Consider the following 17,815-nt stretch of genomic DNA (forward strand, 5'->3'; position numbering starts at 1 on the left):
CCTATTCAACTTATTCATAAATGATTTGGAGAAAGGGGTAAAGAGTGAGGTGGCAAAGTTCACAGACGATACTAAACTGCTCAAGATAGTTAAGACCAAAGCAAACTGCGAAGAACTTCAAAAAGATCTCACAAAACTAAGTGATTGGGCAACAAAATGGCAAATGAAATTTAATGTGGATAAATGTCACGTTGGGAAAACATAACCCCAACTATACATACAATATGATGGGGGCTAATTTAGCTACAACTAATCAGGAAAGAGATCTTGGAGTCATCATGGATAGTTCTCTGAAGACGCAGCAACGAATTGACACATATGACCCCAAGATGAGATCATTAATACACTAACCTGAGGAGAAGGACACTCCAACACTAGTAGGGAGAGGAAATACAAAAAGGGAAGAGGGGAGAAACTCCTACTGAACATGCATTACACCTAGCGACGGCAGCAGAACAGATTATCGGCTACACAACCCAAGAACGGGATCTGCATGTTGCTGTAGATAGATCAGTGAAAAGCTCCACTCAATTCACAGCTGCCAGCAAAAATGTTAACATCAAGTTAGTATTCATAAGGAATGGGCTGGAGAATAACACCAAACATTTGTATACAAACCAAGGGGGAAGCCTCCAGTACCCTGGGACCACCCTGTCTACTACAGCGCGGCACACAAGATATTTTATATCTATCTTTGAGAACTGGGGAAGAAATGGGTCTAAAAAGAAACATTTGCTAATGAGAGAAAACCACCCGAATATGAAGATATTTTATATTAAGTGAGAGTAATTGGACAGTGGAAGTTCAATTAACAGACAGCAATAATTCCCCCCCACACACACACACACCCACACCATTCACATGGCAGCAGGGAGCCCTTTGGGGAGGTGCTTTAAGAGGGTAGGTGAGGGGAGTGTGGAGCAGGAAACCTTCCTGGCAGTGGGAAGGAGGCAGAAGCAGGGGCAGGCAGGTGACTGGCAGTTGGGGGTAGCAGTAGCCAGGACTGCGTATCCTTGTGCTGGACAGTCTCCACTGCGGACTTTTTCCTCCTGTCCCCTTCCTCGCCAGCAGAGAAAGGCCACCCCAACCCACACGAGAGGCAGCTGTGTCTCAGGGCTCTGCAAACTGCACCCATTAAGCCCCTTCTCCTTTGGGGAATGATTCAGGACAATTTCCCAAAGAAAGGAAGAAAATTTGCTGCAGGTCAAACAGGTGTGAAAATATCCCAAATCTGAGATTGTTAAATTAATATTGGAGAATTAAAGAAAAAATGGGGCAAAATCTGAAAAGGAGACTAGAGAAAGTGTCAATAATTTCTCCAGCAGCACCGACCCCTCATGGAGCCCTTGCTGCTTTTACAGCTGAGAGGAAACTTCCTCTCTCTGATGTCTGGCCATGGTGGAAGTGGTGACCCAGTGAAGCTGACTTGAGGCTGATGCAAGATAAGCAAAGCAGAACCAGCTGCCCAGGGTACGGGGTTGGAAGTCAGAATAGGGGGGTGGGCCTGGGTTCCCCTACATCAGTGGTTCTCAACCAGGGGTACATGTACCCCGAGGGTACGCAGAGAACTTCCATCAACGCATCTAGTTAATTGCCTCATTTTACCACAGGCTACAGAAAAAGCACCAGCAGAGTCTGTACGAACTGACATCCCCGCACAGAGAGTGACTCGTACACATGGCTCTGTGCCCCAGGCACTGACAGGGGAGCGCAGGGCTCACACCCCTGGGGTGTATGGATAATTCTCAGGTACAAGGAGACGGTTGCCAGCCACGTGCAGTCCCCGGGCGTGGGGACAGGCAGCTGTTTCCAGATCGGACGCTCAGGGCCCACAAGTGACCTGCTGCCCGACACCAGCTGCTGGACTTGCCTCTTGGGCAGGAGACCCCCCAGCCCCTCCCCCACTCTACCCCCTAATCTCCCCTCCCCTCCCCGAGCTGGGGGGAGAACCCAGGAGTCCTGGCTCCCAGCCCCGCCCACCCCCGTGTTTCCATAGGGCTCCACCCAACGCCCCCCCCCCCAGTGGGGCAGCCCCGCGGGGCACATCGGGGCGGCACAGACGAGCCCAGGGGAGGAGCAGGCGCCCGGCAGCCCCCACCGCACTGGGGGGCGCCGCGCTGCGGGGGGCGGGGCCAGGCCGAGACCCCGGGACACAAGAGTTCGCGTCAGAAGCCGGAGCCTGGGGAGGGCGGGGCCGGGGATCTCTGGGGGGCGGGGCAGGAGGTGTCCGATTGACCCAGGGACCCGCCCTCACCTGGGCTCGAGAGGACGGAAGCGCCCCAGGGCAGGCTGGGAGTTGTAGTTCCTGGCCCGTCTCACAGCGGAAGTGATGACCAGTTACTCAGGCAACCCGACCCCTCCCGGTGCACACTGGGAAGCGTAGTTCTCCCTCTCACATGCGGCCTCTATTGGAGGAGGGGCCGTAGCTCGGCAGGTCGCCGCGCCCCTCCCCGCTCCCTGATTGGCGGAGAGAGCGCGGGACAGAGACTCGGCGCGTGGGGTGCGGGCCTGGTTCCCTCGCCCCGAGGCTTCGCTGCCCCCGCCCCCTCCCCACGGGGAGCCGGGGGGGGCACCAGTGGGACCTGCCCCGGCACTGTCTTGTGTGTGCTGTACTCACAAAGGCTTTTTGCTCCCTCAGGGTGAGGTGTGGTTTTGGCCGAAGATGAGGTGTTTTGGTAGCCCTGTGGATGCTGTGTGGTGTCTGGAATGGAGTGTGTGTGTTCCCATCATGCCCCTTCCCCTCTGCCTGCAGAGCTGAGGACAGACAGGTCTGAGGAGCAGAGCAGGAGCTCTGGGAAGGAGAAGAGCAATATGAAGATGGAGTGCAAGATGAGGCCAGATAACTTCTGTGGAGGAAGACATACTGGACAGGGCCTAGGATTGGGGAGACAACCAGGTGTGAGCCCCGGGTTCAGATTTCTAATTGTAGCTGTGATGGCAGAATGGGAGGAAGGTTGAAGCCGAAGCCCTGGGGTGCGGGAGTAGCGAGAAGAGGAGCCTCACCACCATTGCTTTTTCTTTTCCTATTGTGTTGTGTTTCATACCAAGGGAAAAGAAGTCGCAGGAACGGAGTCCAGCCCTGAGGTGAGATGGAAAGTGATCGAGAGCAGTGACAGCGTGAATCCTGTTGATGTCAGGCAAGAGCTGCCTAACTGGGACAAGAGTAACCGTCTCTGTTGGTGAGATGTGTATCTGGTTTGGGAAGGGCTCTGGTCACAGCCGTCCTGGCTCCAGGCAGGGACTTCTTGTTACCTGGATGTTGGTTTCTGGACTAGCTTTGGCTTCAGGGGAGATGATGTTGCCATTTGCGAGAGCTGATCATCTCTCTGGCCAGGAGTGGTGTGTGCTCCCTAGCAGAAAGTTGGATCCATGAGGGTGACTCCCTGTTGTGAATTTCTTTCGTCCTCCTAGGTTTCTATCTCTGTGTTGGCCAACTTTCACTCAAACTCTCTCTCTTTCCTTTCATGGACACCTGTCATGTTCAGTTGCCTGCATTCTCTTCCTCTGCTCCCCCTCCCCTAGTCTCCTATGGGCTCAGCTGGGTCTATCTGCCCATGGGCAGGGTCTCTGCCGTACTGGGAAGGATGTGTCCTGCCTGCTAGGATTGAGGGTTGCTCCTCCCACCTCCTATCTTTGGGAAGACCTCATTGCTGTAACTAGGTCACAGTGTGAGTGGCCGTTCATGTCTTTGGGGCTGTGAGGTCTGAGACTGAGAGGGGTGGGCTCATGGTCGTGGCTTTGGGCAGAGGAGAAGTGGGGCTGGGATTAGAGATGCCCCTTTCACCCGCTAGCTCCATTATGCATCACCCAAAAGCCTCGCTCAGGGTCCACTATGCTTCCTTGTGCTAGGCACTGCAGGGACAATCAGAGGGACAGCAGGATGCATGAGGAAATAGATGAGTGCGTGAGGCAGATGGGTGAAGGGGTATGTGTGGCATACGTTGGGGATGGATGGGGGGTTGAGGGTTGGACGGACAGCGGGACAGATGGAGAGCTGCAGGGACGGATGGTGATGTCACAGGCTGGACTTGTGATGGGATCAGCTCATGGCCGCTGGCTCTGTCATGTCCTTCCCCCATCTGCCCGTCTGACTCTGGCCCTGTCTCTCACAGGCAGCACTCAGCGGAGTCTGGCCCTGTTGTTACACTGGTGCCTACATCCAGCGCACACCTGTACGTAATGCGCTCCTGGAGAGCTCAGGCAGGGAGAAGCGTGTGGCTCACGGCTGCTGAACCAGCTACTCCAAAGAGTGCCGCAGATCTCCCCTTCCTTGAGCAGCAAGACCCTGGGCAGGGGGTTCCCTGTCCCTCCTCGCTGCCAAAGCAACCTGCTCAGCGCAGAAACCGAGGTCACCTGTCTCCACCCAGCCTCTAGCTGGAGCTGCTCCAGCCCCGAATTGCTGGTATCCAGCCTGACCGGAATTGGTGCGATGTCCTAGTGGAGTCCGTTCTTTCTCCCCGGTAGATTATGATTATCCCCACTGCAGTTAGTTGCTCTTTCTCTGCTTCCCCATAGCCCCTCCCCAGTGATAGTGACCCCTGCTGGCCAGGCACGGGAGTGTCCTGTAGGTGCCTTCTTGTAGGAGCAGTGACTCCTGGTGGCGAGGGGCAGCAATGCCTGGCATGTATCCCCCTAGCATTGCTGCAGCGACCCCTGGTGGCAACTGAGGTCAGTTGTCTGTGTGACCCCACTACTGCCATTGTGCCTGTTAGCGCTGGTGCGTAGGTGAGGCAGGGCCTTGTGTGTATATCAGCCATTGGGGCAGGGCCCTCTGTGTATCCCACTCTCATCTCGTTGACACGTGTTCCCCAGGTGGGGCAGTCCCCTGTGTATATTTACTCCCCCCAACCCCTATATTGGGCATGTGACCACTAATAGCCAGAGGAGTCAGTGCCCAAGGTGTATTCTTCACCTCCCCCAAGGTGGCAGGGTGCCTGGGTGGCTGTGTCAGGCAGTGCCCTGGGTATCTTCCAACCCCTTTGTGGCAGTGAGCCCTGCTTCTGGTGTGTGTCACTCCCCGACTAGGGATGTGCACTGATGGCCCAGTATGGCAGTGCCCTTTGTGTAGCCCCCTCCCTCCCCCGCCCCCAGGGTCATCAGATAGAAAGTGTGAAGAATCGGGACAGGATGGAGGATAATAGGCACCTACATAAGAAAAAGTCCCGAATATCGGGACTATCCCTATAAAATCGGGACATCTGGTCACCCTATCCCCTCTACCCGTGTGCCAGATATGGCAGGCACTGATCCCTGGCATCCCTGTGGGGTAATACCCTCTGTATATCCCCCAATTGGGGCAGTGACCCCTGCTGGTCAAGTGGGGCAGTGCCCTGTGTGTGTGTGTCCCCTATTTAGGTAGTGACCCCGATGGCTAAGTGAGGCAGTGGCCTTTGATTTCCTCTTCTCTCCCCAGCCCCCCCTCTCTCTAGGGTAGGGCCCCCAGTTGGGGCACTACCCGATGTGTATCTCTACTAATTGGAGCAGTGACCTCCCCGTGGTGCCCTGGTGTGGCAGTGCCCTATTGGTATCTCCCTCCCCCTCTCCCCACGCCATTGTGGTAGTGGCCACATCAGGCAGTGGCCTATCATCTCCACCGCAAAAGCGCCATTGCAGCAGTGCCACCTGGTGGCCATGTGCAACAGTGCCCCGCTTGTATTCCCCTTAACCTTTGCTGCAGTGACCCCAGGTGCTCAGTTTGAGTAGTAGCCTGTGTGTACCTCACCTCTTGGGGCAGTAACATGTGGGGCCAGCTAAGACAGAGCACAGTCTGTGATGTCTGGTGGCCACGTAGGGCAGTGGCCTGTATGTACCATCTCCTCTGGAGCGGTGACCACTGGTGTCTTGGTGCTAAGATGCAGCCACCTCTGGGTTACGTAGTGGGGCTGTTGACAGGACAGTGGGGACTGCTGCCCCTTTCCAGTAAGTAGGGGAAAGTCTGGTGTTCGGGGCAGAGTATTCCACCTTCTGTTGAACTGTGATGCTCTGAGCACCTTTCCCTTCCATGAAGAAGACCTTGTGTGACTCCAAAGCTGGTCCAGTAACAGGTATCACCTCACCTGCCTTGTCTCTCTGGTATTCTGGCCAGTGTCCAACTTCCCCTTCACTGTTGGTCTTCAAACTTCCTCCAAGCCTCTTCACCCAGTCCCTTAAGATGCCAAACCTCCCCTGGAGCCCAACCCTGGGGAGGGCACCCTATCTGAAAACCCTACGGCACCATGGGGGTGGTAGTGTCCACTGCCTCCATCTCCCACCAGCCAGGATGGGCCCCACAGCACAATGGGAGTGTTTGTGTCTCCTGCTTCCATTTCCTGACAGCTGCTGCCAGGCCCGGCCTAAACTTCTCATTTCTGGTGCGAGTCTGGAAGCAGGTGCTGCCGGGAAAGGTGGTGCTGGTGTCAGGAGAAAGCAGGAGGAGTAAGTGGGTCTGTGCTACTGCGGGGAGGTGCTTCCCTTGCTGTGAAAGGGCCCCGCTATTAGAGGAGATGTCATCTCCCTGCCCTGCCATGCTCTGCACCAGCCCCTGCTTGTCACGGGAGCAGGGCTGGCTCCAGGCACCAGGGTAGGAAGCAGGTGCTTGGAGCAGCCAATTCAAAGGGGCGGCCCGTCTGGTATCGGGTCAGCATGTCTGGTCTTTGGCGGAAATTCGGCGGCGGGTCCCCCTTTTCCTGTCTTAGTCTTTGAGCTGCCACCAAATGTCTACCAAAGAGGAAGGGAGGGAGGACTCGCCGCCGAACTGCCGCAGAAGAAGCAGTGTGGTTGAGCTGCCGTCAAAGAGCCACAGCTTTTTTTTTCTTTTATATTTACTTTCTCCACACCTGTCATGGTTTTATAGACCTCCGTCGTATCCCCCTTTAGTCGTCTCTTTTCCAAGATGAAAAGTCCCAATCTTATGAATCTCTTCTTAGACAGAAGCTGGTCCATATCCCCTCATCATCTTTGTTGTCCTTTTCTGAATCTTTCCCATTCCAATAGATCTTTTTTGAGATTGGGGCGACTGCATCAGCACACAGTATTCAAGATGTGGACGTACCGTGGATTGATATTGAAGCGATATGATAGTTTCTGTCTTCTTACCTATCCCGTTCGTAATGATTCCCAACACTCCGCTGCACATTGAGTGGATGTTTTCAAAGAACTATCCACAACGACTCCCAGATCTCTTTCTCAAATGGTAACAGCTAATTTAGACCCCATCTTTTTATAGGGATAGTTGGGATTCTGTTTTCCAACGTGCATTACTTTGCACTTAACAGCGCCGATGTTCATCTGCCATTTGGTTGTCCCGTCACCCAGTTGTGTCAGATCTCTTTGTGGCTCTTCGCAGTCTGCCTGGGAATTAACTATCTTGAGCAATTTTGTATCATCTGCAAATTTTGCCACTTCACCGTTTACCCCTTTCCCCAGATCATTTATGAATAAGTTGAACAGTACTGCTCCCAGTACAAACACCTGGGGATAAGAGAGGGAAGATCCTCTTCTGACGCTGGCAGACCAGGTGCCAGCTCACGCCAAGGCCCCTAGGCCTTACTGATAAGTGACAAACGCATGGCTGGAAACTAGTCTTGCTCACCTGTTTGTTAGTGTTGTTAAAACAGGCATTAGATTCATAAAAATGTGTTTAGAGTTTATGACTAGCTCGTCAGTTGCTGCATGCATTCTTCTCACCTATAATAGCCGTAGCCTGTGTTGTAAGGTGATATATAAGCGTTGGCACTAAAGCTGTAAACCCCCTTGCTGCCACTCCGCCACCAGTCAGGAGAGAAGCATTACCAAGTGTGAAATGCTAGTTTACCAGAAGAAGCGTCATCTCCTTTCCAACCTTTGCCACCTCACTCCATAACACCCCTCACACACCCACGAGGAGGCAGAGACCTGCACAAACACTTGCCCCCATCAGCTTGAGCTCTGGGGGAATGGAATAAAATCTCTGTCAGGAAGAAACTGTTGTCCCCACCCGCGATGCTGCTTGGACTTCAGGGAGACGGCATGCCTTCTAAGCATAAGCAAGGGATCCCGGCTGTTTGGCTAGGGTTAGCCCTAAAGGACATACAGATTTTGAGTGTTACAGCAGCTTCTACTACACCTGGGTGGCAAGCTAGAGTCAGGGTGCCCAAGGGGGCTGTCTGTGACTCCATGTTAAGGCTGTTCTTGTGCCTGAGGAGATCACACTTGATGCTTGGTGGGTGAGATCAAAGTGTGTGTGTAATACACAACCGTGAGGAACCTCACTGCCTGCCAGCCCCAGGCTCCAGGGGCTCCTGCTCTCTGGGGCTCTGGCTGCACTAGAAAAGTAAGTTTCAAGCTTGCCTGGTTCAGAAAACTGGAAGGGAAAGATAGAGAACCCACATTACATTTTTTAAACAAAGAATTCTCATGATTTATAAGTCACTGTTGTGATTTTGGGGATTTTCCAATAGTGAGGGTGGCAATAATGAGAAGTTAAGGGTAATTATTTAGCATTTAGATTACAGTCAGTTTGGGGGGAAAAAATCAGGCTTGGGGCCCTTGTGTGCCGGATGCAGCACGACATCTAGTGCCTTGTCTAGATCTTACGAACCAAGATACATAGAACGTAGGTCGGGTACGGAGAAGTCTGTGTAACTCGTGCAGTTGTTGATGTACACGTAATCTCAAATATTACCAAGCCCCCACCCCAAGAAAAACAAAAACAAAAAAAACAACCATCTCCCCAACAGACCCAGAGTCCGGAAAGCATTTGTCCCTCATACTGTTGAAAAGACTCACAGCAGAAAGAAGAAGTCCAGCCTCTTAAATAATTATCTAGCAAGACAAAGAAGAACCTCTCACATCTACAGACTCACAAAACACTTCCAAGGAAGTGTAACTGTATTGTGTTTATCATAAAGAAACAAAACCACTAAAAACACCATATTTTTCTGCTTTTTCAAAAAAAAAAATCTGCTTGAAAAAAAAATCATCACAGTTTAATTCTTTTCTGTTTTTCTAATGAGAAGGTTCTCCCCTAAAAAAGATACACTGTTCCTGGAGACACTACAATACCAGATCCATGTATGGGGTAGACAAAGCAAGCTCCTGTTGTCACTAATTCTTCTCTTTCAAAAATCAAGGTAATACACAGTGCTTACTTCAAAGACAGGTTATAATGAACAGACACTATGCTTTGATCTTAGCTCCAGAGAGCCAAGAAACAATACTGACATTCTGCCACGCACGCACACCCCTGCGCCCACCCATTTCTACCTCACCAGGACGAGCTCCCAGACATGCAACAAACACCATAACTAGGGAACTCTACGGAAGACTGACTCACTTCCCCGAAATGACTCCAGTGGAAGAATTCAAAGCAAGAACCCTTAACACACAATTCTGTTCAAAGACAGACAAGTCTTGCAGATGCCTTCCTCTTCCTGGTTTCCCCTCTAGACTCCTAATTTCCATAAACCCACCCACTGACCTGTGACTACCAATCTCTCACTGTTAACTCTTATAGGAAACCAGGGCAAAGAAAGCCTATGCAAGCGCTATTCCGCAGCCCCAGTGCTCTTTTCTGCTCCTTCCCACGCAACTATATCAAACATACAGTCAATTGCATCAAAGCAGTTCCTCGCTATTTGGGGCATTGGTGCCCCTTAGTCCCTCTGAGGTGATCGGCTGGTTCCTTCTGGCCTTAAATGCTAGGAATCTGACTCAAATGGCCACAAACTTCCTCCTCTTCTGCTCCTATGAACTATCCCTCATCTGGGCAAAACATTTAAAAACACTGGTGTTTTCCCAACAGGAAAGGGATGGACAATTTCTCTTCTGTGGGGAGACGAGGGAAACCATGCAATTACCTTCTGGAAGGTATATTAAGGAGGGCGGCGTAAGAACCCTCATGGACTAGATTAAGAAAGCAGCTCTTTAACTGACCTTCCAACAATGACAAACTGAAATCCGCAAGAGCAGCCTTTCAACTCAGGGACCCAAAAATAAGCTGTTGACAATAACTAACCCAAGAGTTACAAATGACTCCAAACCATACACTCTTAGGACAGACCAAACGTTAACACAAACAACAACGCAATTCTTTGCTGCTCTTTAAGTGTGATAACCAAAAACTTATGAAACCAAAGAGCCAGCAGAATACACACCACAAAACAGTCCCCTGTTAGCTAGGAAGCCATCTCACTAACACAATGAGCTCAAAAAAAAAAAAGGGGCAAAAAATCCCACACAGTCATTTTCAGAGCTCTCAGTTGTTTTCATACACTAATAGAAAAGCTTGAGTTACTGACACTAGTTGAGATAGTATCCTTCTGTTTTTTTCACAACAGGGAACTGCATTACCAAAACAAAGCCTCAAAAAAATTGGGTACAAATTCATAAATGCTCCTCTCCACAAAAATCTTTAGTAAAAGACAAAAGATTTATACAAACTGGGAAGAGGAGAGAAGAAAAAGAAGAAGAAGGAAGAAAAAAAAAGAAAAAGGAAAAAAAAAGCAGAGTCTCTGCCAGGGCAACCACATATCCTACCACAAGTCAGGGTGACTACTCTCACAGCCCACTAAACTGCTAGCTTTTAGAGGAAATGGAATTGAACCGATTGACAGCCTGAGTTGGATCATGGGAACCGGGGACACAGGGAGCAAAACCAGCCCCTTGACCAGGGACTCGCTTCACTGCAGGCAACGCACTGTGGGTATGCAAATAAGATGCTCCGGCCGTCTCCGGTGCTCAAAGGAGTCTTTTCTCCGAGCTGCCTCTGCTCCTTCCCCAGCTTGGCGGAGATTGGGATGCAGTGAGGGTGGGGAAGCTGCTCTCCTGAGACAGTCCCGCTGATGGCCAGGCACATGGAGGACGGAGCCCGGACGAGAAGCCAGAGGGCACTTGGCCCACAGCTAAAATCTGGAGCAAAAGCACACACTTTGCAAAGGAACAGGAGCCGGGATCTCAGACATGAGATTCTATCTGCCGGCCGGGGTGCGACCCCGTGTTGTACTTGCTGCTTGGTCTGTCTCTCCTGCAAAGTAGCTGGCCTCAGATCCTTGGGGTTCGCTGAGCTGCAGCTCACCTTGATACACGGGAACAGCTTAAAAATCATGGCCTCTCAGGGTTGGAAGGGACCTCAGGAGGTCATCTAGTCCAACCCAATCCCCAACTAAATCATCCCAGCCAGGGCTTTGTCAAACCTGACCTTAAAAACCTCTAAGGAAGGAGATTCCACCACCTCCCTAGGGAACCTACTCCAATGCTTCACCACCCTCCTCATGAAAAAGGGTTTTCCTAATATCCAACCTAAACCTTCCCCACCGCAACTTGGGACCATTGCTCCTTGTTCCGTCACCTGGTACCACTGAGAACAGTCTAGATCCATCCTTTTTGGAACCCCCTTTCAGGTAGTTGAAAGCAGCGATCAATCCCCCCTCATTCTTCTCTTCTGCAGACTAAACAATCCCAGTTCCCTCAGCCTCTCCTCATAAGTCATGTCTTCCAGCCCCCTAATCATTTTTGTTGCCCTAGGCTGGACTCTTTTCAGTTTTTCCACATCCTTCTTGGAGTGTGGGGCCAAAAACTGGACACGGTACTCCAGATGAGGCCTCACCAATGTCGAATAGAAGGGAACGATCACGTCCCTCGATCTGCTGGCAATGCCCCTACGTATACAGTCCAAAATGCCGTTAGCCTTCTTGGCAACAAGGGCACACTGTCGACTCATATCCAGCTTCTTATCCACTGTAACCCCTAGGCCCTTTTCTGCAGAACTGCTGCCTAGCCATTCGGTCCCTAGTCTGGAGCAGTGCACGGGATTTTTCCGTCCTAAGTGTAGGATTGGGCACTTGTCCTTGCTGAACCTCATCAGGTTTCTTTCAGCCCAATCCTCTAATTTTTCTAGGTCCCTCTGTATCCTATCCCTACTCTCCAGCGTATCGACCGCTCCTCCCAGTTTAGTGTCATCTGCAAACTTGCTGAGAGTGCAGTCCAAGCCATACTCCAGATCATTAATGAAGATGTTGAACACAACCAGCCCCAGAACCAACCCTTGGGGCACGCCGCTTGATATCAGCTGCCAATTAGACGTGGAGCCATTGATCACTACCCGCTGAACCCGACGACCTAGCCAGCTTTCTGTCCACTTTATAATCTATTCATCCAGCCCATACTTTTTGAACTTGCCGACAAGAATACTGTGGGAGATTGTATCAAAAGCTTTGATAAAGTCAAGGAGTAACACCTCCATTGCTTTCCACTCATCCGCAGACCCAGTTATCTCCTCACAGAAGGCAATTAGGTTAGTCAGGCGTGACTTGCCCTTGCTGAATCCATGCTGACTGCTCCTGATCACTTGCCTCTCCTGTGAGTGCTTTAGAATTGATTCCTCGAGGACCTGCTCCATGATTTTTCCAGGGACTGAGGTGAGGCTGACTGGCCTGTAGTTCCCCTGATCCTCCTTCTTTCTTCCCTTTTTGAAGGATAGGCACTACATTAGCCTTTTTCCAGTCATCTGGGACCTCCCCCGATCACCATGACTTTTCAAAGATAGCCAGTGGCCCTGCAATTACACCCGCCAACTCCTTTAGCACCCTCGGATGCATCGCATGCAGCCCAAAGGATTCTTGCTCGTCCAGCTTTTCTAAATAGATTTGAACCACTTCTTTCTCCACAGTGGGCTGGTCACCTCCTCTCCATGCTATGCTGCCCAGTGCAGCAGTCTGGGAGCTGATTTTGTTCGTGAAGATGGGGACAGGGGGAAGCATCAACTACATTAGTTTTTTCCACATCCTCTGTCACTAGGTTGCCTCCCTCATTGAGTAAGGGGCCTACATTTTCATTGACTTTCTTCTTGTTGCTAACATACCTGAAGAAACCCTTCTTGTTGTTACTCTTAACATCTCTTGCTAGCTACAACTCCAAGCATGAGTTGCCCTTCCTGATTTCACTCCTGCCTGCCTGAGCAATATTTTTATACTATTCCCGGGTCATTTGTCCAATCTGCCTGGCTGGAGGGAGGATGTAAGCAGGGTGAGAATGAACTCTACCCTGCCATCTGTTGGTGATCTGTTGTAAAGGCCTTTTGAGGCTGCTGTCATTTGCATGGTTCCACCCACCCCGGATTGCATGATGGGGGTGCTTGTCCAAAGGATCATTTCGGCTGCTGTGGGATCCTCAGTCTCTTTCTTATTAGGGCAGTGGTAATAAAGTGCAGTTATTCCGGTGATATGAATCAAGGACAGTAGAACGGAACTTAGCGGTTCATGATTTCGGGACTCACCCGAACCTACATGAATGTCGTTAGGCAAGGGACATGGGTTCCAAAACATGGTGAAATAAGCGAGATAGAAAAGGGATATTTGCACTTAGTGTTATGGATTTCTTGTGGTATCTTAAAATGCACATTTTATGCTCTTTGTGTCTCTCCAGTTCAAAAACAGGATGTTTTATGTTTCTAACCCATGTTTAGAACTAGCTATAGATAAAAAGTGGTTAGTGACTCAAAGCAGTTTTGCACTATTTCTAAAGGGCTACGCTGTAATCTCTTTTCCACACTAGAAGTTGAAAACAACTCCATAGTTGGAGAAAAAGCTCCTCATCACTCACACAGCAAAAAAAATTTTGCAGATTGGATTCTGAGAGGTAAGCTGTGGGGCACAGCTTTTGTGCCACACTCTGAAACCAGATTTTTAGTAACAGGTCAATGGGTAGGTTTACACACATACTGGCCTCTGGGACCCGAGCTGGGGGTGGGCCCCCACAGCTTTTGTGGCACATGCACCACCTCTGCAAATCAACCTTTGCCACCTCACTCCATAACACCACACACACAACAGCTGCCTTTTACCTCTCAGAACCAAAACACACCCTGAAAGAGATCAAACAGCATAAGCTTAAGGCCAACGACTGCACCACTAACAACAACTCAAAGAGATTCAAAAACACCTCTGTCTTTACACACCAGGGACGGCAGGAACAAAACCTGCACGCACCGGCTGCCAAAAACCAAACAAACATCCATTCCAGCCTCCCGCAAGCCTTGGGCATTGGGAACGCAGACCCCTTAATGATGAGTACTTTTCAGGCGAGGGTGAAGCTCTCAGGCCTCAAATGCCAGCTACAGTTACTCTCTCCTTGATCCAAAACGAACAGCAAAATACACTGCATTACTCCTGCCCCAATAACAAAGAGACTGGGGATCACACAGCAGCTGAAATGACCGTTTGGACAAGCACTCCCATCATGCAATCCGGGGTGGGTGGAACCATGCAAATGACAGCAGCCTCAAAAGGCCTTTACAACAGATCACCAACAGATGGCAGGGTAGAGTTCATAGCCACCCTGCTTAAACAAGATTGTGGAAAAGATTAAAAAACACTGAATGTTCAAACTCACCAAATGCGGGTCAATCCATCCTCATCGTCCTATCCGCTCTTTATACTCCACACCTGAACTTAGCCCTCACATGGACAACGTACCCTCCTAACTCAGTGTCTGTACGTTAACCTTTTACCCCCAGTCGGGGCTATTGCACATTATGTATTCCTTATGCCACCCGATCTTAAACCGAACTTCGCACCCCCGGGTAATCTGTACGTTGTTCCCTGATCACCAGAAACTTCTGCTCCTAAACGCTGTACCGTACCTGTTTTTTTTTCTTTGAACGTCATCTTAATAAAATGTTGACATTTGTTCGAGATCCCAGCTCCTCTTCCTTTGCAAGGCTTGTGCGTTTGCTCCGGGTTTTAGTCTGCTAAGACAGCGAGGGGGGCCGATTGAGCCAGAGGCGCTTGCCTGCTGCAGACAGGGATCCAAGGCTGAAGCACGTCCCCCACCAGCTGAAGGCTTAACTGAGAACAGTTTAAGAAGTGCTCCCGTCTCCGGCACTCAGCTACCCAGCTCCCAGTGGGGTCCAAACCCCAAAGAGATCCCTTTTACCCTGCAGATGCTGTAAAATCCTGTGACCAGGGCAGCTGCCAGCAGCCTGCGCATCCGCCTGCCAGCACGAGAGCGCGTAAGGCCCTAATCTGGATAGTGCCGGCTGGGTGGCAGGGCTGTGAAGAGCCAGCAGAGTGGCGCAGCGGAAGCGTGCTGGGCCCATAACCCAGAGGTTGATGGATCGAAACCATCCTCTGCTACGTGTGTGTTTGTTTCTTTTCCCTCTGGGCCTTCCAGCGAGGCGGTGACCAGCAGAGCGGCAAGAGGTGGCTGAGGCGGTGGCCTGCCAGAGAGCTCCCTGGCTACCTGGGCTGAAGGCAAGAGGGAGGTCTGGGTGTGGCAAGGGCCTCCTGTCCCAGAATGAGGCTGCAGTGCTTCCTGGTCCCCTCTTCCCACCCACCCCGGCGGGCTGCGGGAGAACACGAGGGAGGCTCTCGGGGCGCTAGACAGTGCTGTGTGGCTGTGAGGGGAAAGAGCCGAGGCTACCGACTCGACCTGCCATTGACTCACGTGGCTCTGCGCGCCGTCAGCCGGGGCGGGCCTGGCTGCGCACGTGACTCAGGCTTGGGCAGCATGGCTGCTCTTTCCTGACGAGGCATGAGGCAGGCCAACAGCTTTGCACAGCCTACAGGGAAGTGGGAGGGAGGCGTCTCTGAGCAGGCGTGTCTCGTCCCCTTCTCCCTTGCCGCTTTGGCGGAGGCGGGAAGGGAGCAAAATGTTCCCGGCTGAAAGTTTTTGTGCTCGGCCTCGAGGATTAAGCCTGAGCCTCCGGCACGGCTGCTGGGAGATGGGTTTCTGAATGGCATCCAGCACGCTCTTTGGGCCACCAGCTGAAAGCACTGAGGCCAAGAGGCAGCAAAAGGGGACTTTGGAGGCTCCCTGCAGGCCTCGGGGAAGCAAGGAAGTAGCACGGGCTCATCGCCGTCCCCAGGTGGGCTTACATCCTCCCGCCAGCCAAGAATTGGTGGTCCTGAGAAATCACATTCCCTATTATACTAACTCATTGGTATTGAATGCGAAGTTATGGCTAGCAAAAGTAGCCACCCATCTCTGCCTTGTAGCATCCAGCTTAGTCCTTGTTAACACATAAGTCAGTGGATTGTTCTCTGTCCACACCTGAAACTGAGCACCACATAAGCAGTCTCGAAATTTCTCAGTGATGGCCCATTTCAAGACCAAGAACTGTTGCTGGTGGATGGGATAGTGAGTTTCGCTATCAGACAGTCCTCAGCTGGCAAAGCCTACAGATTTACATTTCCTTCCACTTCCTGGTACGGGACTGCTCCCAGACCCTCCAAACTGGCATCAGCATGCAGGATAAACCATTTGTTTGTGTTAAGAAGGACTAGGACTTGCACATGAATCAGTCAAATAATTATTTCCCATAAAGCCCTGTCACTTCTGTTATCCCGTCATGTCCCAAATGGAGAAGAGAGGAGCGCCTCCCGTGTCCCAGGCCAGGAACACCAGATTGGATGGGGGGAGGTGTTCATGACTCAGTCCAGGTTTGCTAGTGCTGCAAAGGAGAAGATTTCCTTCCTCAGTCCAGGTCAACTGGAATTGTTGTTGTAGTGGGAGAGAGATGTCTCTCATCTGGTTCTTAGATGCTTTGGTGAGAGGGGATAGGCAGAGGTTTTTTTTCCCCTTTGCAGCTCACATCGCATATTTCTTCTCTGGTTTTTGCTCTAGCTTGATTTCTCTCTTGCATCTCAGTTTTCTCTTTCTTGGCCTCATTCCAGACCATTCACAGCCCAATTCTCTATCCTAACCCTGAGTCCTCTACTGCACTCTGAATGTCTCATTCTAACCCCACCTCAGAGTCAGCACCTCTAGAACCAGTGCCTTCATCCCTCTGCACTCCAACTCTCTGTCCCATGTACCGTGATTTAGGGTGTACTAATAATATTAATTTGGATAATTTGATGAAAATTTAATTGATTAGCTTACATGTTATTTAATTTAATTGACTTACAAAGTTACATTTGCATTACTGCTATTCAAAAGATACATATGGCATTATATGCAACAAAGATTTGGTTAATATACTCACAGCCTTCCTTGATAACCTGGTGGTAAGAGACACAGGACCAGCCTTGCAGTTCAGGTTTCTCAATTCTTAAATGAAAGATGCAGTGCTTAGAAAATGCTAGTGTTACTTAGGGTTTACTTGAATATGTTAAACTTAAAATCAAAACCTAATAAACAAAGACTAAAAATGTAGGGAAACCGAACTTAGCCTAGTTCCCTTGAAACTTAAAATTTAAGAAAAAGTACAGCCTACTGATAGTACATAGAGAGAGAGTGGAGGAATTAAGTCACAATGATAGAGCAAAGTGCTCTAGTGAGGTGGGTTACCTCTTTTATAGGGCACAAAGGCCGGAAATCCTTCCTCCTATGCTCAAATTTCATTCCTCACCCACAAAAAATTAGGGTACATTTACTTCATAGGCTAGTATGTTTGTGCTTGCTGATGACATGTACATATGCACATAAGTTACTTTGTAGTGTACCTGTTAAATCTGTGGGTACAACACTGAATAAAACCCTATGCTATTCTCCATTGTCGATTGGTCTAAGTAAAGGTCTTGGATAGGCATGGGTACTTATCTTTTTAAGTAACGTGATAAAGGTCGATTTTCCTCTCTGAGTAAAAGGTCACAATATACATATGCTAACTTTGCCTTAGCTTAACATACAGGATATGGCCTGTAGGTTCTCGTAAGTCATGTGTCTCAGTCCCCTAATAATTTTTATTGCCCTCTTCTGGACTCTCTCCAGTTTGTCCACATCCCTTCTCATGTGGGTCCCAACCCCTAAAGTACTCACATTTTACCCCATTGGCCCCAAAATGCCGTCTTTTAATATGTAAATAGGGTGCTGTCATGGTCAAGTCACTCCCGAGCTCTCCAGTGGAGCCTGCTGGCGG

The 17,815-nt window shown here is 50.4% G+C and overlaps 1 long non-coding RNA gene and 3 other non-coding genes across 4 annotated transcripts in view; 1 reads left to right on the forward strand and 3 right to left on the reverse strand.

The window, feature by feature from the left end:
* Window positions 1–17,815, reverse strand: part of LOC127040994 (uncharacterized) — a 213,170-nt gene that overhangs the window by 173,078 nt on the left and 22,277 nt on the right. The gene's annotated exons all lie outside the window — the stretch shown is intronic.
* On the reverse strand, window positions 8,988–9,174 carry LOC127041019 (U2 spliceosomal RNA). Its single transcript, XR_007771602.1, has one exon. It is a non-coding gene; the product is annotated as a U2 spliceosomal RNA (small nuclear RNA).
* On the reverse strand, window positions 10,301–10,417 carry LOC127041043 (U5 spliceosomal RNA). Its single transcript, XR_007771624.1, has one exon. It is a non-coding gene; the product is annotated as a U5 spliceosomal RNA (small nuclear RNA).
* Window positions 15,018–15,089, forward strand: TRNAM-CAU (transfer RNA methionine (anticodon CAU)). Its single transcript has one exon. It is a non-coding gene; the product is annotated as a tRNA-Met (tRNA).

Source organism: Gopherus flavomarginatus (genome assembly GCF_025201925.1).
Source record: "Gopherus flavomarginatus isolate rGopFla2 chromosome 13 unlocalized genomic scaffold, rGopFla2.mat.asm SUPER_13_unloc_1, whole genome shotgun sequence".
NCBI lineage: Eukaryota > Metazoa > Chordata > Testudines > Testudinidae > Gopherus > Gopherus flavomarginatus.